The sequence below is a fragment of the Callospermophilus lateralis genome, chromosome 4, assembly GCF_048772815.1.
Source record: "Callospermophilus lateralis isolate mCalLat2 chromosome 4, mCalLat2.hap1, whole genome shotgun sequence".
Taxonomy (NCBI): Eukaryota; Metazoa; Chordata; class Mammalia; order Rodentia; family Sciuridae; genus Callospermophilus; species Callospermophilus lateralis.
Window position 1 is genome coordinate 71,798,581 of NC_135308.1, and position 18,657 is coordinate 71,817,237.

The 18,657-nt window shown below is 36.5% G+C and overlaps 2 pseudogenes; one reads left to right on the top strand and one right to left on the bottom strand.

Moving 5' to 3' along the window:
• Positions 1–18,657, top strand: part of LOC143398293 (antigen WC1.1-like) — a 55,890-nt pseudogene that overhangs the window by 3,196 nt on the left and 34,037 nt on the right.
• On the bottom strand, positions 3,751–5,312 carry LOC143397322 (dnaJ homolog subfamily A member 1-like; annotated as a pseudogene).

Below are 18,657 nucleotides of genomic sequence, written 5' to 3' on the forward strand. Positions count from 1 at the left end.
TATCTTGCTTTGGTCGAATCCCTTCCTTGACCCCATTTCTTTCTTTGGAATGGGAATGTTTACTCTGTGCCATTGTTAGTTGAAGGTATTACCCTTTGATTTTTTTTTTTTTTGTGTGTAGAAGTATCCTGACATTTCTGTTTTTCTTTTCTTTTTATTTGTTCTTTTTACTTATATATGACAGTAGACTGTATATTGACATATCATATGTACATGGAGTATAACTTCACATTTTTGTGATTCTACCTGATTTGGAGTTTCTCTGGTAGTGTGTTCATATATGAACATAGGAAAGTTATGTCTTATTCATTCTACTGCCTTTCTCATTCCCATTCCCACTTTCCCTTCAATTTCCCCTGTCTAATACAGTGAACCTCCACTCCTTCCCTGCCATCTATTGTGAGTTAGTATCTACATATCAGAGAGAACATTTAGCCTTTGTTGTTGTTGTTTTTTTTTTTTTGGATTGGCTTATTTCACTTAGCATGATGATCTTCAGTTCCATCCATTTACTGGAAGATGCCATAATTTCATTCTTCTTTATGGCTGAGTAATATTCCAAGTGTATATGTATCACATTTTTTAATCCATTCATCTGTTGAAGGGCTCCTAGTTTGGTTCCATAGCTTAGCTATTGTGAATTGTGCTGCTGTAAACATTGATGTGCCTGAGTCACTATAGTATGCTGATTTTAATTTCTTTGGGTATATGCCAAAGAGTGGGATAGTTGGGTCAAATGGTGGTTCCATTCCAAGTTTTCTGCGGAATCTCCATACTGCTTTACACGATTGCACAAATTAGCAATTTCAACAGCAATAATGTATGAGTGAACCTTTTCACCAACACCCTCACCAACATTCATTGTTACTTGTATTCTTGATAATTGCCATTCCAACTGGAGTTAGATGAAATCTCTGTGTAGATTTAACTTGCATTTCTCTAGTTGCTAGTGATGTTGAATATTTTTTTAATGTATTTATTGACTGATCATATTTCTTTTTCTGTGAAGTGTCTGTTCAGTTCCTTTGCCCATTTATTGATTATTTATTTATTTACTTTTTGTATTAAGGTTTTTGAGTTCTTTATGTATCCTGGAAATTAATGTTCTGTCTGAGGTGCAGATTGGTTTGATTTTTACTGGGAGATCATAGATAAGAGCTTTTCTTGAGTCATAGAGGAGATTTTGGATTTGAATTTTTGAGAAATTCTAGAACTACTAAGACTATGGGGACTCTTGGAAATGGCCTGAATTTTTCATTGTGAGATGAACATGAGTGTTTTGGGGCCAAGGGTAGAACATTTTGTTTGGATCTGGAATGCTCCCAAAATTTCATGTGTTAAAAATTTGACCCACAATGTGACAGTTCCAGAGGTATGGCTTTTGGAAGTCATTAGCTTGTAAGGGTTTGAAACTTATCAATGGATGAATCCACTGGTGGATTAATAATTTGAATGGACAACTGGGAGGAAACTGTAGATGGTGTATTATGGAGGAAGTAGGTCACTGGGGTTGTGCCCTTGACTATCATACCTTGTCTCTGGCCTCTCTCCCTTTCTGCTTCTTAGCCACCATGAGCTGCAGAAGTTTTCCTCTGGAATGTGAGAGAAATTGTCCCCTGAAGCTGTGAACAAGGGAGGGGATGAGCAATTACAGAGAAGCATAAGACACTGTCTTGGGAACTTTGGGGAGAAATGCAGATGGTGACATGTCTGTGGAAGCTATTGTGTCAGTAGTAATTGTCATGTCAGTGGAAGCTACTGCATCTCACTACCTCCACAACTGACCTCTGCAACTTTCTGAGAATATTGGCACTGACTTTATCTTTGTCTTCCAGATCACACCCAAATTCCTTCTAGTGGCAAAATCTAACCTGGAAAAGAATTCTGGGATACTGAGACAGATAATTCTGTAGAGAGGTGGTATTGATACCAAGGAGACAGAAACTAGTAGAGTAGAGGGACTTATAAGTTCTTATGACAGGAACAGTTATGAGCAGAACTTGTTTTAGAGACTTTAGACAATCGTGGCCATCATTTCTCTTTCTTGCTCTTTACTGGATAGGATTAAGTTTCTATGATTGGATCCCATCAAAAACACATGGGGCTAGGGCTGTAGCTCAGTGGCAGAGTGCTTGCCTAGAATGTGTGAGGCACTGGGTTTGATCCTCAGCACCCCCTAAAAATAAAGACATGTTGTCCATATGTCCAACTACAACTACAAAAAAAAAAAAAAAAGGAAAAAAACAACAAAAAAACACACAGTTAGTAAGGAGATTGTTAGAAGAAGAGGTAGAGTGATTTTGATGAGTCAAAAACCAAAACAGCAAAAATTTTCCCCAAACTCCCTTAATCCCCTATAACTTATCTCAGAATTTCTATTATGTTTGCTTTTATCAAAGACTGTTTTTTTCAACTTAACAATGTATCAAAATTATTTTGGCATAAAATAGATTTTAAATTAGATTAAAAATGGTTGCTTGAAAGCCAATTTCTTGTATATATAACTGTCTAAAGGAACTTAAATATGATGTATAAGTATAATGCTCTAATAAAAATGATTGCATTATTTTCAAATCTAGAGAAGGAATAATTATTTGGCAACTCCTTTACTGAAGATTGAAACAAACTTCATGTTTCTCATAGCATAGAAGTTAGCAGTACAAATTCTGGAAGACAAGCTGCTTGGTTTCTTTCTAGATATGTAACCAGGGAAAAAATTATTTGTTATCTGGCAATATGATAGGAAAATAATGTTCTTTTATTTTGGCATATAGAATTTTATATTTGGAGAGGAAAAAATGTTTTAAAATATGTATATTATTCAAATAATTAAAATAATTTTTGCATAGATTATATCTCCCCCATTTTTTTGTAGTATTTGGGATGAACCTAGGGGTGCTCTACAACTGAGATACACTACTAGCCCCTTTAAAATTTTTTTGAGACAGGGTCTTTCTATGTTGTGAGGCTGGCCTTGAACTTGAATGTATAATTTAGCTTGTGGTATCAGTGAAAGAAATGATACCTTTCTAAAGAAGGGGTTTATCATAATATACTGCTTCTTAGGAGATTGCACTTGTAAACTTGCATTCCCTTCTGTTGTGTTATCTCTTAAAAAGCTGTTTCTTCTTTAAAGATGATGATCTTAAAAGATCATTGCGATAATGGAAATCTCACTAACACACATCATTGGAAATACAATTTATGGTCAGGTGCAGTGGCACATGCCTGTAATCCCTGCAACCAGGAGGCTGAGGCAGGAGTGTCTCAAGTTCAAGGTCAGCCTCAACAACTTAGTAAGACCCTGTCTCAAAATAAAAAAAATTTAAAGGGGCTGGCAGTGTATTTCAGTTGTAGAGCACCTCTGGGTTCATCCCTAGTATTGAAAAAAAGGGAGGGGGTATAATGTATGCAAAATTTTTAAATTAATTGAATAATACACATCTCTTGAAAGATGTTTGTCTAAGTTTGTCCATGTGCACAGTTGAAATCAATTACAAGGTATGGCCTAACAGATGCTAGGGTAACTTAAAAAAATAGTTTTTATAAATATTAAACAACTTCTTGCACAACAAAGTCATTATACATATAAGGCAAACTCAGAGCTTTTATACTTGCATTTATTTTTCCTTTAATTTTTAAAACACTACTATAATTGAATATTAAAACAAAACAATAAGAAGTGTAAGCATATTTTGTAGTCCTTCACTCATTCACTACTGCATATAAAATGCCTGCAGTGGGTGTTATTTACTGGCCCCAATAAGAGGTCTTACACTGAACACCACCTTTGCCATGTTGTTCATCATAGTCATATGCTTCTTCATTATAATGGCACCATCTTTCCTGATTGGGATCAAAGTCTACCAGTCTTACTGGATCCATTTCATCAGTTTCTTCTACTTCCTTCCTCTCAAGTAGGAGTTTTTCTAGCAGAGTTTGTCAGGAAAGAGAAAGCCATTTTCAGAAAAGTTTACCTTAAACTTGATGATTAAGCAACCCTTTCCATATGGTCTGTGATAAACTGGCATAACTTTATTTAGCACACACTTTATATCTCCATACTTCACAATCTGATCTGGATGAGAGGTGAAGACTATGATTTGATTATGAAGAGTGGCTATTGGCTTCTGGAAGCCACCTGGTGTTTCAACTAGTTATAGTCCATACACATGAAAAGGTCTTCTCCTTGTCCAGTAAAAATAGCAGGATCGGGCTGGGATTGTAGCTCAATGGCAAAGTGTTTGCTTACCATGTATGAGGCACTGGGTTCAATCCTCAGTGCCATATAAATTAAATAAATAAAATAAAGGTATAGTGCCCAAGTACAACTGAAAATTGTTTAAAAATCTATTAAAAAATCCCCCAAACCAGAATGGTTCTTCAGATCTTACACAATGATAATATCTCCTGTTTCCAGTCTTGGCTCTTGGTCTCCTTCACCATGGAATGTTATCTTCTATTCATCTTTCCATACTTTTGTCAATATGAACTTCTAGAATCTTCTCTCCAACTATCTTCTGTTGCGGCTTTGACCTCTATCTTTAGGACTGATCTGTTCCCCATGGCCCTGGGGCTCATGCACACAGAGTGGACTTGCTGAACCATTCTAGGTCCTAAGTGATGAATTCTTATTTGCATTCCAGTACCTTGGTAGTTGGGACAGCACTCTATTGCTCCTTTCTTGTCACCTTGGCCTTCACACTTGTCACAAATCACATTTTTTTTTTTTTTTTTTTTTTTTTTAGAGAGTGAGAGAGGGAGAGAGAGAGAGAGAATTCTTAATATTTATTTTTTAGTTCTCGGCGGACACAACATCTTTGTTTGTATGTGGTGCTGAGGATCGAACCCGGGCCGCACGCATGCCAGGCGAGCGCGCTACCGCTTGAGCCACGTCCCCAGCCCACAAATCACATTCTTTTGCAGAGCCAGTTCTTTCGTTGCACCATTATTAAATCTTCTAATGTTACTGAGAGCTGATACACAACAAAATTACCTCTCCTTTCTCTCTGCATCCTTCCTCCTCCTCCTCCTCCAAAAGCCATATCAAAGATGTCCATGGGGAAGCCAAAAACCACCATCTGCTCCACCCTCCTTAATTGCCTGTTCTCCTCCTTTGTCATATAATTCCCTTTTCTTGGCATCAGAGAGAACTTCATAAGCTTGAAAAATCCTTTAAAAAAATCTCCTTCATTTGGATTCTTATCAGGGTGGTACTTCAAGGCCAGTTTCCTATAAACCCTTTTCAATTATTCCTAGGTGCCATTGGGTTTGACCCCCCAAAACATCATAGTATTGTTTTCATTCACCATTTTCTACAGCTGGGGAGTGGGCTGGGACTGGTGTGGGGGAGTGGGATTTTGTTCAGCTTGGGCAGCTGCCCCTTCTCTGCTCTCACCAAATGTTTTGAAAATTTCCAGAAATGTTTTCTCTGGCTCATAATTTTGGAGGTTTTAGTTCACTGTTGGTTAGGCTATTGATTTTGGTTTGTGGCAAGGCAGTATAATATGGTGGGAATACGTGGCAGAGGAAGTTGCTTACATTGTGGTAGCCAGGAAGTGCAGGGGCCAGGGTGTCAGTATCCCTTCTAGGGCATGCCCCGGACAACCTAACTTCCTTCCATTAAGCCCTGTCTCTTAAAGGTTCCACTACTGCCCAATAGTATCACTAGCTGGGCCATTGGGGACACTTATCCAAACCAAAGCATGGTGAATTCATACTTAAGATTGTCAGTTCTGGGCTGGGGTTGTGGCTCAGTGGTAGAGCACTTGCCTCTCATATATGGGGCACTGGGTTGATCCTCAGCACCACATAAAGAAATAAAATAAAGGTATTGTGTCTACCTACAACTAAAAATTAAAAAAAATATTGTCAGTTCTTATAATACATCAAACATATTTATCCTTTTACAGTTATATATTTCAGTTATCAGCTGGTAATTTTCCAGTAATTTTATTTCTTTTCTCATATAGATATGCCTAATTTTAATATAATCAAATATATCCATCTATTACTTTGTGATTTCAATTTTGTCAGAACATTTGGAAACCCATACCTGCCACAGTCTGGCTGGGCACAAATCACGAGCCACTGAAGCAGGAACAAACTTTATTTCTGAACTCCACCAGCACACTCCACACATGCTCCCCGGGAACTCTCCTGAACGCCACGCGGCTCCTCCAGGAATAAACAACCAGAAATCCCTCTTCCAGAAATCCCTCCTCCCACACTTCCCCAATCAATGGGAACTCTCTGGTAATCCCCCCACCCCGCCCCAGAGAACTCCAAAGTAGCAGGCCGAGGTGGACAGTAAAGTTCTAATATACAACCAAATCAATCCAGCATCATCTTAATGGCTTGCCTCTCAACCAATACTATTGGCAAAATGCTAGGGGCCATTCCGTCTTGGCTGTGGTGCTGAGAGCCACATATTATAAAATATTCATCCATATTTTCTTTAAAAACTGATGACTAATTTTCACTTTTAAACTTTGATTCATTTATAATTAATTTTGGTTTGGTCAGCTTTGGTGAGGGTGGAATCTAACTTAAATTTTTCTAAATAGACTATTAGTTTCTAATAGTCATTTCTTTTAGAAACTTTGCTGTCATACTTGCCTCAAAGTTTGCATGCCTATACCGTCACAGTCCTTTACCAGAAAGCACTCTAGCATATGCACAGATAATCATGAGTATGCTCAGAAACCAGGAGATTGTGCTGTGTGAAAAATTTTACTATTTTTCATTGTTACCTTTCATTCTTTTCAAAATATGTTTCTTGGGTGACCAAATATATATATGAAAGGATATGTATATATATGTATATGCATATATATACACATATATAGACATATGTGTATATATCCATATATATATATATACACACACACACATATATCCTTTAATTTCAAAACTTCCAGCAATCATACTTTTACCTGTCGCACATCCCACCCACACTTCACTTTTTTCTTCTTATTTTCCAGGTGCTGGAGATTGAACCCTGGGCCTTGCACGTGCTAGACAAGCACTATACCAATAGTTGCCACAGCTCACAACTTCTACCACTGTTGCTTCTCACTTTTTAATCTTTTTCACAAGCATCTGTATCTAATTTTTTTTTTGTAGTGCTGAGGATTGAACTCAGGGCCTTGTTTATGTGAGGCAAGCACTCTACCAAGTGAGCTATATCCCCAGCCCACATCTGTATCTTTTTTTTATACTTTTATTTTTTAATTTATTTTTATGTGGTGCTGAGGATCAAACCCAGGGTCTCACATGTGTGAGGTAAGCACTGTACTGCTGAGCCACAACCCTAGACTGTTTCTCCTACTTTAAACAAGACTGTTTTTATCTTGTTTAAAGTAGGAGAAACGGGAAAGGATGGAGGGGGTAGTTATTAGGAAAAAGGAGCAGAGGGTGATGGAATGTGTTAAAAATGTATTTGACAAGTATTTATGTCAAATAAATATTTATGTCTTTCATCCATACTGAGACTTTTAAAAGAAATTTTATTGATACATTATCATTATACATAATAGTGGTATTTTTTTATGCCATATTAATACATGCACATAATTTGATCAATCTCATTCCCCAGTACCTTTCCTTTTCTGTCCCTCCTCCCTCCTCTCTCCTCAATCAGCTTCTTCTACTCTATTGGTCTCCCTTCTATTATAATTGTTATTATTTTGATTAATGCAGTATAAGTATATAGACAAGCAGGATTCATTTTTTGTGGTGTATTGAGGCTTTTTCAAAGTGGATTTTACAAATTATGAATTATTTATTTACATTCTGCTTTATCTCTCTCTCTCTGTCTCTCTCCTCTCTCTTGCAGTGCACAGGTTTAATGTGAAAACTCAAATACTAGAGGGGTACACAGAGAGCATAATGATTGGATTAAAGCCAATCACTATCATTCCTTAGCAATTGCTAAGATTCCTGTGTCTCAGAAGAAAAACTCCTAGGGTTAAACTATCATCAGACTCAGTGGTCTAATATATTCCCAGTGAGAACTCATTCTCTCCAGGTTCATTGATAAATCCCAGGGTTTCAACAGAGATAGCTAGGACCACTAGCACCCTTTTTCCTCAAACACTTCGGGCTTTCTCAATATCCAGACTCATCTGTGTGCAACTTTTCCCCCCACTTACTTCACTTAAGAAGTTCATGGAATTTTTTGCCATGAAAAATTATCTAAGAATGGAATGTAAAACCATAAAAATGGACTAGCTATAATATTTATATTTCTTACCTTGAGTCATCAGTCTGTCTATAGTTGGATATGCATTCATAGATCCAGGTCTCATGAGTTTTCCTTGTCCTCAGTCACTTGAAGACTGGCTTCTGGGAAAGAAAGCTGATCTAAAGTTGAGCTCCAGAAGTCTCAGGATGGCTTTCAAACCTTGTCTTACTTATAGGTCTCTTCCCTCTTGTATACTGATTTCTTTTTACCTCTGAATTTTTTCCCCATATATTTTCATACAAGTTTGAAAGCCCATCAATTGTGCAGTTTCCTTGGATCCTGCAGGTTTAGGTCCCTAGAAAAGGAATTCTCTTTTCTGACCAACACCTAAATTTATGTTCCTAGGAGTCAGCCACTCCAAATGATTTCTCTTCAGATGCTTGCCCATGGAGGTCCCATTCTGAAACCAACTTTTGAATCCGTTCCTGAGATACTGTTCTTGGGAAAAGAAAAATTTCATACCATTGCCTGTGACATGTTGCTTCCAAATTCTAAGACAGACATTCACTTGTTTGTTTTCTCTCCCTTAGGATTTGTGCGTCTGGTTGGAGGACATGGACCTTGCTCTGGGCTAGTGGAAGTGAATTCTGGAGGAGGATGGACTCCAGTATCTGATGGGAATTTCACATCACTCACAGCCCAGGTCATCTGTGCAGAGCTGGGTTGTGGCAAGGCTGCATCTGTCCTGGGGAACCTGCCCTTCAGAGAGGACACTGAACAGGTCTGGGCTGAAGAGTTCCAGTGTGAGGGGCAGGAGCCTGGCCTCTGGTTCTGCCCCAGAGTGCCCTGTCCTGGAGGCAACTGCCCTCACAGAGGGGCTGTACATATTGTCTGCTCAGGTGAGATAGCAGGACTTTAACTTCTCTGCACATTCTGTTCAGGTAAAAAAAAATGTCTGAGGTTTGCTGAAATCCTGTCTTCTCCTGTCAGAATACACAGAAGTCAGGCTCATGAAAAATGGCAGCTCTCAGTGTGAGGGTCAAGTGGAGATGAAGACCTCTGGAGGCTGGAGAACTCTCTGTGCCTCCCACTGGAATATGGCCAATGCCAATGTAGTTTGCCGTCAGCTGGGCTGTGGAGTCGCCATCTCCACCCCAAAGGGAGCATACTTTGTGGAAGGGGAAGATGAGATCTGGAGAGACCGATTCCACTGCTCAGGGTCTGAGTCCTTCCTGTGGAATTGCCCTGTGACTGCCCTGGGTGTTCCTGCCTGTGCCCATGGAAACACAGCCTCTGTGGTCTGCTCAGGTAAGAGAGGGCAGGGCTGGCTGGTACTCAGTTTGCTCATTGAGTGACATGTTTCTAAGAGCAGAGAGCATGGAGAACAGACTTCAAAAGTGAGACATTCTGAGGTGAAATGTGGTTCTTCTACTGATCATATGTATTTCAGTTCAAGTCAAGGAGTGTAAAGAGTGATGTATTTAAAAAAATTATTACTTAAGTACAATTCATAGAGAAAAGTATAGAATCAATAATTGTATGACTTGATGAATCAAAATAGAATGTACCCAGTCATGTAACTCCAATCTCAATTAACAAAGAACATTAACCAGCTCCAGAAGCTACCTTCACACCCACCAATTACTAATACCCCCCACCCCCCTAGGGAAACCACTCTCCTGATTTGCATTGCCATAGAATATTTTAAATGTTTTGTAAAATCATGCAATATGTTTTTTTCATGTCTAACTTCTTTGAATCATTATTATGTTTGTGATTCATCTATAGTTGTGTTGATGGAAGTGCTTCTTCATTCACTGTTATGCTGTGTAGTGTTCCATTGAATGACTACATGGCTGCATGTTGATCCATTCAACTAATGATGGAGATTTAAGTTTTTTTTTTCCCAATTCTTAACCATTAAAAATAGTGATGTTACAAGTAATCATGACTCAATGACTCTTGGTGCAAGTATATATGTATTTATTGTACATATTTGACACTTGGCCTTTTGTTTTCACTCTGTTAATGATGTTTGTGGGTGAGCCAAATTATTTTAACATCTCATCAACTCTTTCTTGTAACCATAGCACTTCTTATGGCCTTTAAAAGAAAATTGTCTGTCCCAAGATTCTGAGTAATTTCTTGTACAGTTATTTTTATTTCTCATATAATTATATAATCTTTCTAAAAATTTTTTTTTGATATTAGGAGTTAAAACCAGGGGCACTTAACCACTGAGCCACATCCCCAGCCTGTTTTTCTGTATTTTTCAAATTTAGAGACAGGGTCTCACTGAGTTGCTTAGGTCCTTGTTAAGTTGCTGAGGCTGGCTTTGAATTCAGGATCCTCCTGCCTCAGCCTCCAAACTGCTGAGATTACAGGCGTTTGCCACCATGCCTGGTTAAAGTTGAATTTTTAGCAAGATGGAAATATAATTTCATAGAATCAGAACTCTTTCCTGAAAAGACTGGTTCTGCATTGCATTGCCACCTCTGTCACATACAGAGTACAGACACGTCTGAGTCTTTCCAGATGCCATTCTGTATCATTGTTTCAGTGTTTATCTTGCACCAAGACCACACTACCATAATCATTATGACCTTTGATATCAGGAGTTGAAACCAGGGGCACTTAACCACTGAGCCAAATCCCCAGCCCTTTTTTTCTGTATTTTTCAAATTTAGAGACAGGGTCTTACTGAGTTGCTTAGGTCCTTGTTAAGTTGCTGAGGCTGGCTTTGAATTCATGATCCTACAAATACAAATCTTGACATAGTAAATTTGAATTAAAATAACAGCTCCAACTTTGCTGTTTTTCTTCCCATTCTTGGTCTTTTCCAAATAGAGTACATTTTGAATTAAGTTGTCATTTTCCATCAAAAAAAGCATAATGATAGTTTGAGGTTTGATTTTAATCTAAAGGTAAATTTGAGAGTAATTTGCTTTGACAATATGGAGTTTTTCAATTCATCTATGTGTTGTTTGTGTCCATTTATTTACATCCTTAGTTTTTTGGAGATTTTTTTACATCATTGATTAGATTTTCTCCCGGGTCTTCTGTCATTTTTTTTTGTTGTTTGTTTTTGTGAGTACTCCAGCTTTTCAGTTTTGTCTTATAATTGTCTATTGTTATTAGTTGAGGTAATATTTTGCTTTTATTTTGAATATTGAACTTGTGAGTGCTGTTATAATTGAGCCATAATTTCTAATCATATAATTGTAGATTTTGAATTTTCTGTGTTTGTAAATTTTCTGCAATCATGTAGTCAGCAAATTATTATAGTTTCATTCTTTTTAATTTTTATAATATTTTTTTCCTGTTATTTGAAGTAGTTTTGATGTCTGGTAGTCTACTAAGTAAAAATAGAAATAATAGATATTAATGTCATCTTTCTCATTTTAATATGCCACTCTAACAGGTGATAATTATTCCAGGTTTTATTTTTTTTCTGATAATTGTTTCTCTTCATTTTCTTCCATATTTAATCATGCTCAAATAGGATTAATTTTATGTTTTTTTTAGAAAAATTTGGCTTAATTAATTTTTCCTGTATATTTTCCCTATAATTCATTGATTTCTATCTATAATTCTCTTTATTATTCATTACTTCTTTGGGTTGAGCTTGATATTCTTTTGCCTTCCATATATCTAAAATATTTGCATTTTTAATTTTCAGATCTTGTTTCTTTATTATATCCATTAATTTGACTCCAATCACAGTTGGTTATATATAAATTTTTAGTTGTTATATGTTATCATCAAGATAAGAATTTATTGTAATTTCTGATGTTTTATTCATAATTTAAGTTCCAAATCATTAAAATATTTCTAGCATTTTGTTATTAATATCTAGCTGAATTGCATTGTGAGGAGAAAAACTACTCACCACGCTTTCAACCTTCGAAATTTATTTGTGTTCCACTATTATTTTTTATTTTTGTGGTGATGGGGACTGAAACTGGGCCTTGTGCATGTTGACAAGTATTCTACCACTGAGCTACATAACCAGTCCTGGGTGTTTTTTCATAAATGCTCCATCTGAACTTGAAAATGTATTGTTTATACTTTTTATTTCAGAGTTTTATATGTATAAATTCATCAAAGTTGTTAATCATTATTCAAAAACTTCCAGATATCTTACTCATTTTGGTCTATTTTTTTCCCATCAGTTATTGACACAGGTATGTAAAATTTCTTAATCTAATTGCCTGTTTCTTTTTCATGTTTTTTTTTCAGTTTTATTTGCTACATATATTTTGAGGCTTGTTTTTAGTTTCATACAAATTTAGAATAGGTTTTTAAGTTTTAGTTCTATGATATTCCTTTATAATTTTGAAATATTCTTCTTTATTTCTAGCAACTCTTCTTTCCATAAAGTCAAATTTGTATGACAATAATATAATCGTACCAAATTTCTCCACATGGTATTTTCCCCCCATTATTTTGTGTTTGACCTGTGTGCTAGTATTTACTGTGTGGGTCTCTTAAAATTAATGCAATGTTGAATTTTGCTCACTTCTAATATACTTTGACAATCTTTGATTATAATGGGTATATGGAGTTCATTTACTGTTAATGTATTATTGATAAATTTGGAGAAAATATGGTATATTCATTTTTAAAATTTTTTTTATTGGTTGTTCAAAACATTACAAAGCTCATGACATATCATCTTTCATACATTTGATTCAAGTGGGTTATGAACTCCCATTTTTACCCCAAATACAGGTTGCAGAATCACATCGGTTACACATCCACATTTTTACATAATACCATATTAATGACTGTTGTATTCTGCTACCTTTCCTAACCCCTACTATCCCCCCTCCCCTTCCCTCTCATCTTCCCTCTCTACTCCATCTGCTGTTGCTTAATTCTCTCCCTTGTTTTTTTCCCCCTTTCCCCTCACAAGCTCTTATATGTAATTTTGTGTAACAATGAGGGTCTCCTTCCATTTCCATACAGTTTCCCTTCTCTCTCCCTTTCTCTCCCTCCACTCGTCTCTGTTTAATGTTAATCTTTTCCTCATGTTCTTCTTCCCTGTTCTGTTCTTAGTTGCTCTCTTTATATCAAAGAAGACATTTGGCATTTATTTTTTAGGGATTGGCTAGCTTCACTTAGCATAATCTGCTCTAATGCCATCCATTTCCCTGCAACATCCATGATTTTGTCATTTTTTAGTGCTGCGTAATACTCCATTGTGTATAAATGCCACATTTTTTTTATCCATTCATCTATTGAAGGGCATCTAGGTTGATTCCAGAGTCTAACTATTGTGAATTGTGCTGCTATGATCATTGATGTGGCAGTATCCCTATAGTATGCTCTTTTAAGGTCCTCAGGGAATAGACCGAGAAGGGCGATAGCTGGGTCAAATGGTGGTTCCATTCCCAGCTTTCCCAGGAATCTCCATACTGCTTTCCATATTGGCCGCACCAATTTGCAGTCCCACCAGCATTGTACAAGTGAACTCTTTTCCCCACATCCTCGCCAGCACTTATTGTTGTTTGACTTCATAATGGCTGCCAATCTTACTGGAGTGAGATGGTATCTTAGGGTGGTTTTGATTTGCATTTCTCTGACTGCTAGAGATGGTGAGGATTTTTTCATGTACTTATTGATTGATTGTATGTCCTCCTCTGAGAAGTGTCTGTTCAGGTCCTTAGCCCATTTGTTGATAGGGTTATTTGTTATCTTATTGTTTAATTTTTTGAGTTCTTTGTATATTCTGGATATTAGGGCTCTATCTGAAGTGTGAGGAGTAAAAATTTGTTCCCATGATGTAGGTTCCCTATTTACCTCTCTTATTGTTTCTCTTGCTGAGAAAAAACTTTTTAGTTTTAAGTAAGTCCCATTTGTTTATTCTTGTATTTAACTCTTGGTCTATGGGCGTCCTATTAAGGAATTTGGAGCCTGACCCCACAATATGTAGATCGGAGCCAACTTTTTCTTCTATCAGGTGCAGAGTTTCTGATTTGATATCAAGCTCTTTGATCCATTTTGAGTTAACTTTTGTGCATGGCGAGAGAAAGGGGTTCAGCTTCATTTTGTTGCATATGGATTTCCAGTTTTCCCAGCACCATTTGTTGAAGATGCTATTCTTTCTCCATTGCATGCTTTTAGCGCCTTTATCAAATATAAGAAAGTTGTAATTTTGTGGATTGGTCTCTGTGTCCTCTATTCTGTACCATTGGTCCACCTGCCTGTTTTGGTACCAGTACTATGCTGTTTTTGTTACTATTACTCTGTAGTACAGTTTGAAATCTGGTATCGCTATACCTCCCGATTCACACTTCCTACTTAGAATTGCTTTTGCTATTTTGGGTCTTTTGTTTTTCCATATGAATTTCATGATAGCTTTATCTATTTCTACAAGAAATGCTGTTGGGATTTTGATTGGCATTGCATTGAACCTGTAGAGAACTTTGGGTAATATTGCCATTTTGATGATGTTGGTTCTGCCTATCCATGAACAGGGTACATTTTTTCCATCTTCTAAGATCTTCTTCTATCTCTCTCTTTAGGGTTCTGTAGTTTTCATTGTATAAATCTTTCACCTCTTTTGTTAGGTTGATTCCCAAGTATTTTATTTTTTTTGAGGATATTGTAAATGGGGTGGTTTTACTCATTTCCGTTTCAGAAGTTTTGTTGCTGATATACAGGAATGCCTTTGATTTATGCGTGTTGATTTTATATCCTGCCACTTTGCTGAATTCATTTATTAGTTCTAGTAGTTTCTTTGTAGACCCTTTTGGGTCTTCTTGGTATAGGATCATGTAGTCCGCAAATAGTGATATTTTAAGTTCTTCTTTTCCTATTTTTATGCCTTTAATTTCTTTTGTCTGTCTAATTGCTCTGGCTAGTATTTCAAGGACTAAATTAAATAGAAGTGGTGAGAGAAGGCATCCCTGTCTTGTTCCAGATTTTAGCGGGAATGCCTTCAGTTTTTCTCTATTTAGAATGATGCTAGCCTGAGGCTTAGTATATATAGCTTTTACAATGTTGAGGTAAGTTCTTGTTATCCCTAGTTTTTCTAGTGTTTTGAACATAAAGGGATGCTGTACTTTGTTGAATGCTTTTTCTGCATCTATCGAGACAATCATATGGTTCTTATCTTTAAGTCTATTGATGTGGTGAATAACATTTATTGATTTCCATATATTGAACCAAACTTGCATCCCAGGGATGAATCCTACTTGATCATGGTGCACAATTTTTTTGATATGGTTTTGTATTCGATTTGCCAGGATTTTATTGAGAATTTTTGCATCTATGTTCATTAGAGATATTGGTCTGTAGTTTTCTTTCTATGAAGTGTCTTTGTCTGGTTTTGGGATCAGGGTGATGTTGGCCTCATAGAATGAAATTGGAAGAGCTCCTTCTTTTTCTATTTCTTGAAATAGCTTGAAAAGTATTGGTATTAATTCTTCTTTGAAGGTTTTGTAAGACTCCGCTGTATACCCATCTGGTCCAGGGCTTTTCTTGGTTGGTAGTCTTTTTATGGCTTCTTCTATTTCTTCCTTTGTTATTGGTCTGTTTAAATTGTGTGTGTCTTCCTGACTCAATCTGGACAGATCATATGACTTAAGAAATTTATCGATATCTTCACTGTCTTCTATTTTATTAGAATATAGGGTTTCAAAATACTTTCTAATTATCCTCTGTATTTCTGTAGTGTCTGTTGTGATATTGCCTTTTTCTTCCCGTATGTTAGTAATTTGAGTTTTCTCTCTTCTTCTCTTCGTTAGCATGGCTAAGGGTCTGTCGATCTTATTTATTTTTTCAAAGAACCAACTTTTAGTTTTATCAATTTTTTCAATGGTTTTTTTTTTGTTTCAATTTCGTTGATTTCTGCTCTGATTTTAATTATTTCTTGTCTTTTGCTATATTTGCTGTTGTTTTGCACTTCCTTTTCTAGGGTTTTGAGATGTAGTGTGAGTTCATTTATTTGTTGGTTTTTTTCTTTTTTTGAGGAATGAACTCCAGGAAATGAATTTCCCTCTTAAAACTGCTTTCATCATGTCCCATAGATTCCGGTATGTTGTGTCTGAATTGTCGTTTCTCTCTAAGAATTTTTTGATTTTCTCCTTTATGTCTTCTGTAACCCATTGATCATTCAGTAACATATTGTTTATTTTCCATGTGATGCAGGATTTTTCCTTTGTTCTTTTATCATTGATTTCCAGTTTCATTCCATTATGATCAGATATGGTGCATGGTATTATCTCCATGCCTTTATATTTACTAAGAGTTGCCCTATGGCATAATATATGATCTATCTTTGAGTAAGATCCATGTGCTGCTGAGAAGAACGTGTATCCACTTGATGATGGTTGATATATTCTATATATGTTGGTTAAGTCTAGGTTATTGATTGTGTCATTGAGTTCTATAGTTTCTTTATTCAGCTTTTGTCTAGAGGATCTGTCCCTAATGGTGAGAGCAGTGTGTTGAAGTCACCCATAATTATTGTGTTGTGGTCTATTTGACTCTTGAACTTGAGGAGAGTTTGTTTTATGAACGTTGCCACACCATGGTTTGGTGCATACAAATTGATAATTGTTATGTCTTGTTGGTGGATGGTTCCTTTTAACAGTATATAGTGTCCTTCTTTATCCCTTTTGATTAACTTAGGTTTGAAGTTGATTTTATTCGATATGAGTATGGCCACTCCTGCTTGCTTCCGAGGGCCATGTGAGTGGAATGATTTTTCCCAACCTTTTACCTTCAGCCTGTGTATGTCTTTTCCTATCATATGAGTCTCCTGAAGGCAGCATATTGTTGGATTTGTTTTTTTGATCCAGGTTACTAGCTTGTGTCTCTTGATTGGTGAGTTTAGTCCATTAACATTTAAGGTTACAATTGAAATATGATTTGTACTTCCAGTCATGTTTATTTATTTATTTATTTTAGTTTGGCTAGTTTTTACTTTTTGGTTATTTTCCTCTCCCTTTACTAAGATACCTCCCGCTGTTAGTTTTGGGCACTATTTTTCCATTCCTCTTCTTGTAGAATTTTTCCCAAAATGCTTTGCAGTGCTGGTTTTCTGGCTGCGAATTCTTTTAGCTTTTGTTTATCGTGAAAGATTTTAATTTCATTGTCAAATCTGAAGCTTAATTTTGCTGGATACAGTATTCTTGGTTGGAATCCATTATTTTTCAGCGTTTGAAATACATTGTTCCAGGATGTTCTCGCTTTCAAAGTCTGTGATGAAAAATCGGCCGTTAACCTAATTGGTTTACCTCTGAATGTAATCTGCCTCCTTTCTCTCGTAGCTTTTAATATTCTCTCCTTGTTCTGTATGTTGGCTATCTTCATAATTATATGTCTTGGAGTTGGTCTATTATGGTTTTGGATGTTTGGGGTCCTGTAGGCTTCCAGGATTTGGCAATCCATTCCATCTTTCATCTCTGGGAAGTTTTCTAGGATTATTTCATTTAATAAGTTGTCCATTCCTTTGGTTTGAATCTCTGTGCCTTCTTCTATCCCAATGACTCTCAAATTTGTTTTTTTGATGAGATCCCATATCTCTTGGATAGATTGCTTATGAGATTTAAGCATCTTTTCTGTGTTGACTATATTCTTTTCAAGTTGATAAACTTTGTCTTCATTATCTGATGTTCTGACTTCTACTTGATCTAGTCTATTTGTAATATTCTCGTTAGCGTTTTTAATCTGGTTTATGGTTTCTTGCATTTCTAAAATTACTGTTTGGTTTTTTTAAACATCTCTATCTCCTGGTAAAGCTAGTTCTTTGCAGTTTGAATTTGTTTGTTTAGTTCGTTTTCAAAATATACTTTGAATGCTTGGACTTGCTGTCCCATGTCTTCTCTAATATACCGTTCCATCTGAGTTAGGTATGCCTTGATTTTTTTCCCTGTCCATGTTTCTGATGCTTCTAGGTCCTCCTGTAGATTTAAGTTGTCCTGCATTATCTGTAATCCCTTTTTCCCTTGTTTTTTCATGTTGTTCACGTTACTTTCCAGCTCTGTTTGACTGCTTTGTAACTGCTTTCTCCTATACATTTGTTTTGGCTTTGTATTTCTCTGTTGTCTCTCCTTTGTGGTGGGCGATTATGCCTAGAGATGTTGGGCTTTATTGTACTTTAGAGCTGATTCATTCAATTTATAAAGGGCTTCTGGATTTTGTATGCATATAGTGATTTGTTGTTTGTTCTTAGGACTTTAGGTTAGGTGCTATGAAGGTATAAGGGTTAGTATGTCTAGGCTACTTTAGAAGATTGCTCTACTGAAGGGGGATACTAACCGTCGATTGGATCAGGGTGTTGGTAGTAGCTAGGTACTTAGGAGCACTATAGAAGGCCTTGAAACATTCACCTATTTGCATTTAGACAGATACACGAAATGGAGGACGTAATGCTTGGGATGAACGTTGGGGGGAAGGGGAAGGAAGGTGCTCTTGAAAAGAAAGAAGGAGAGGGAGATAGATAGCATAGAGGAGAATGGAAA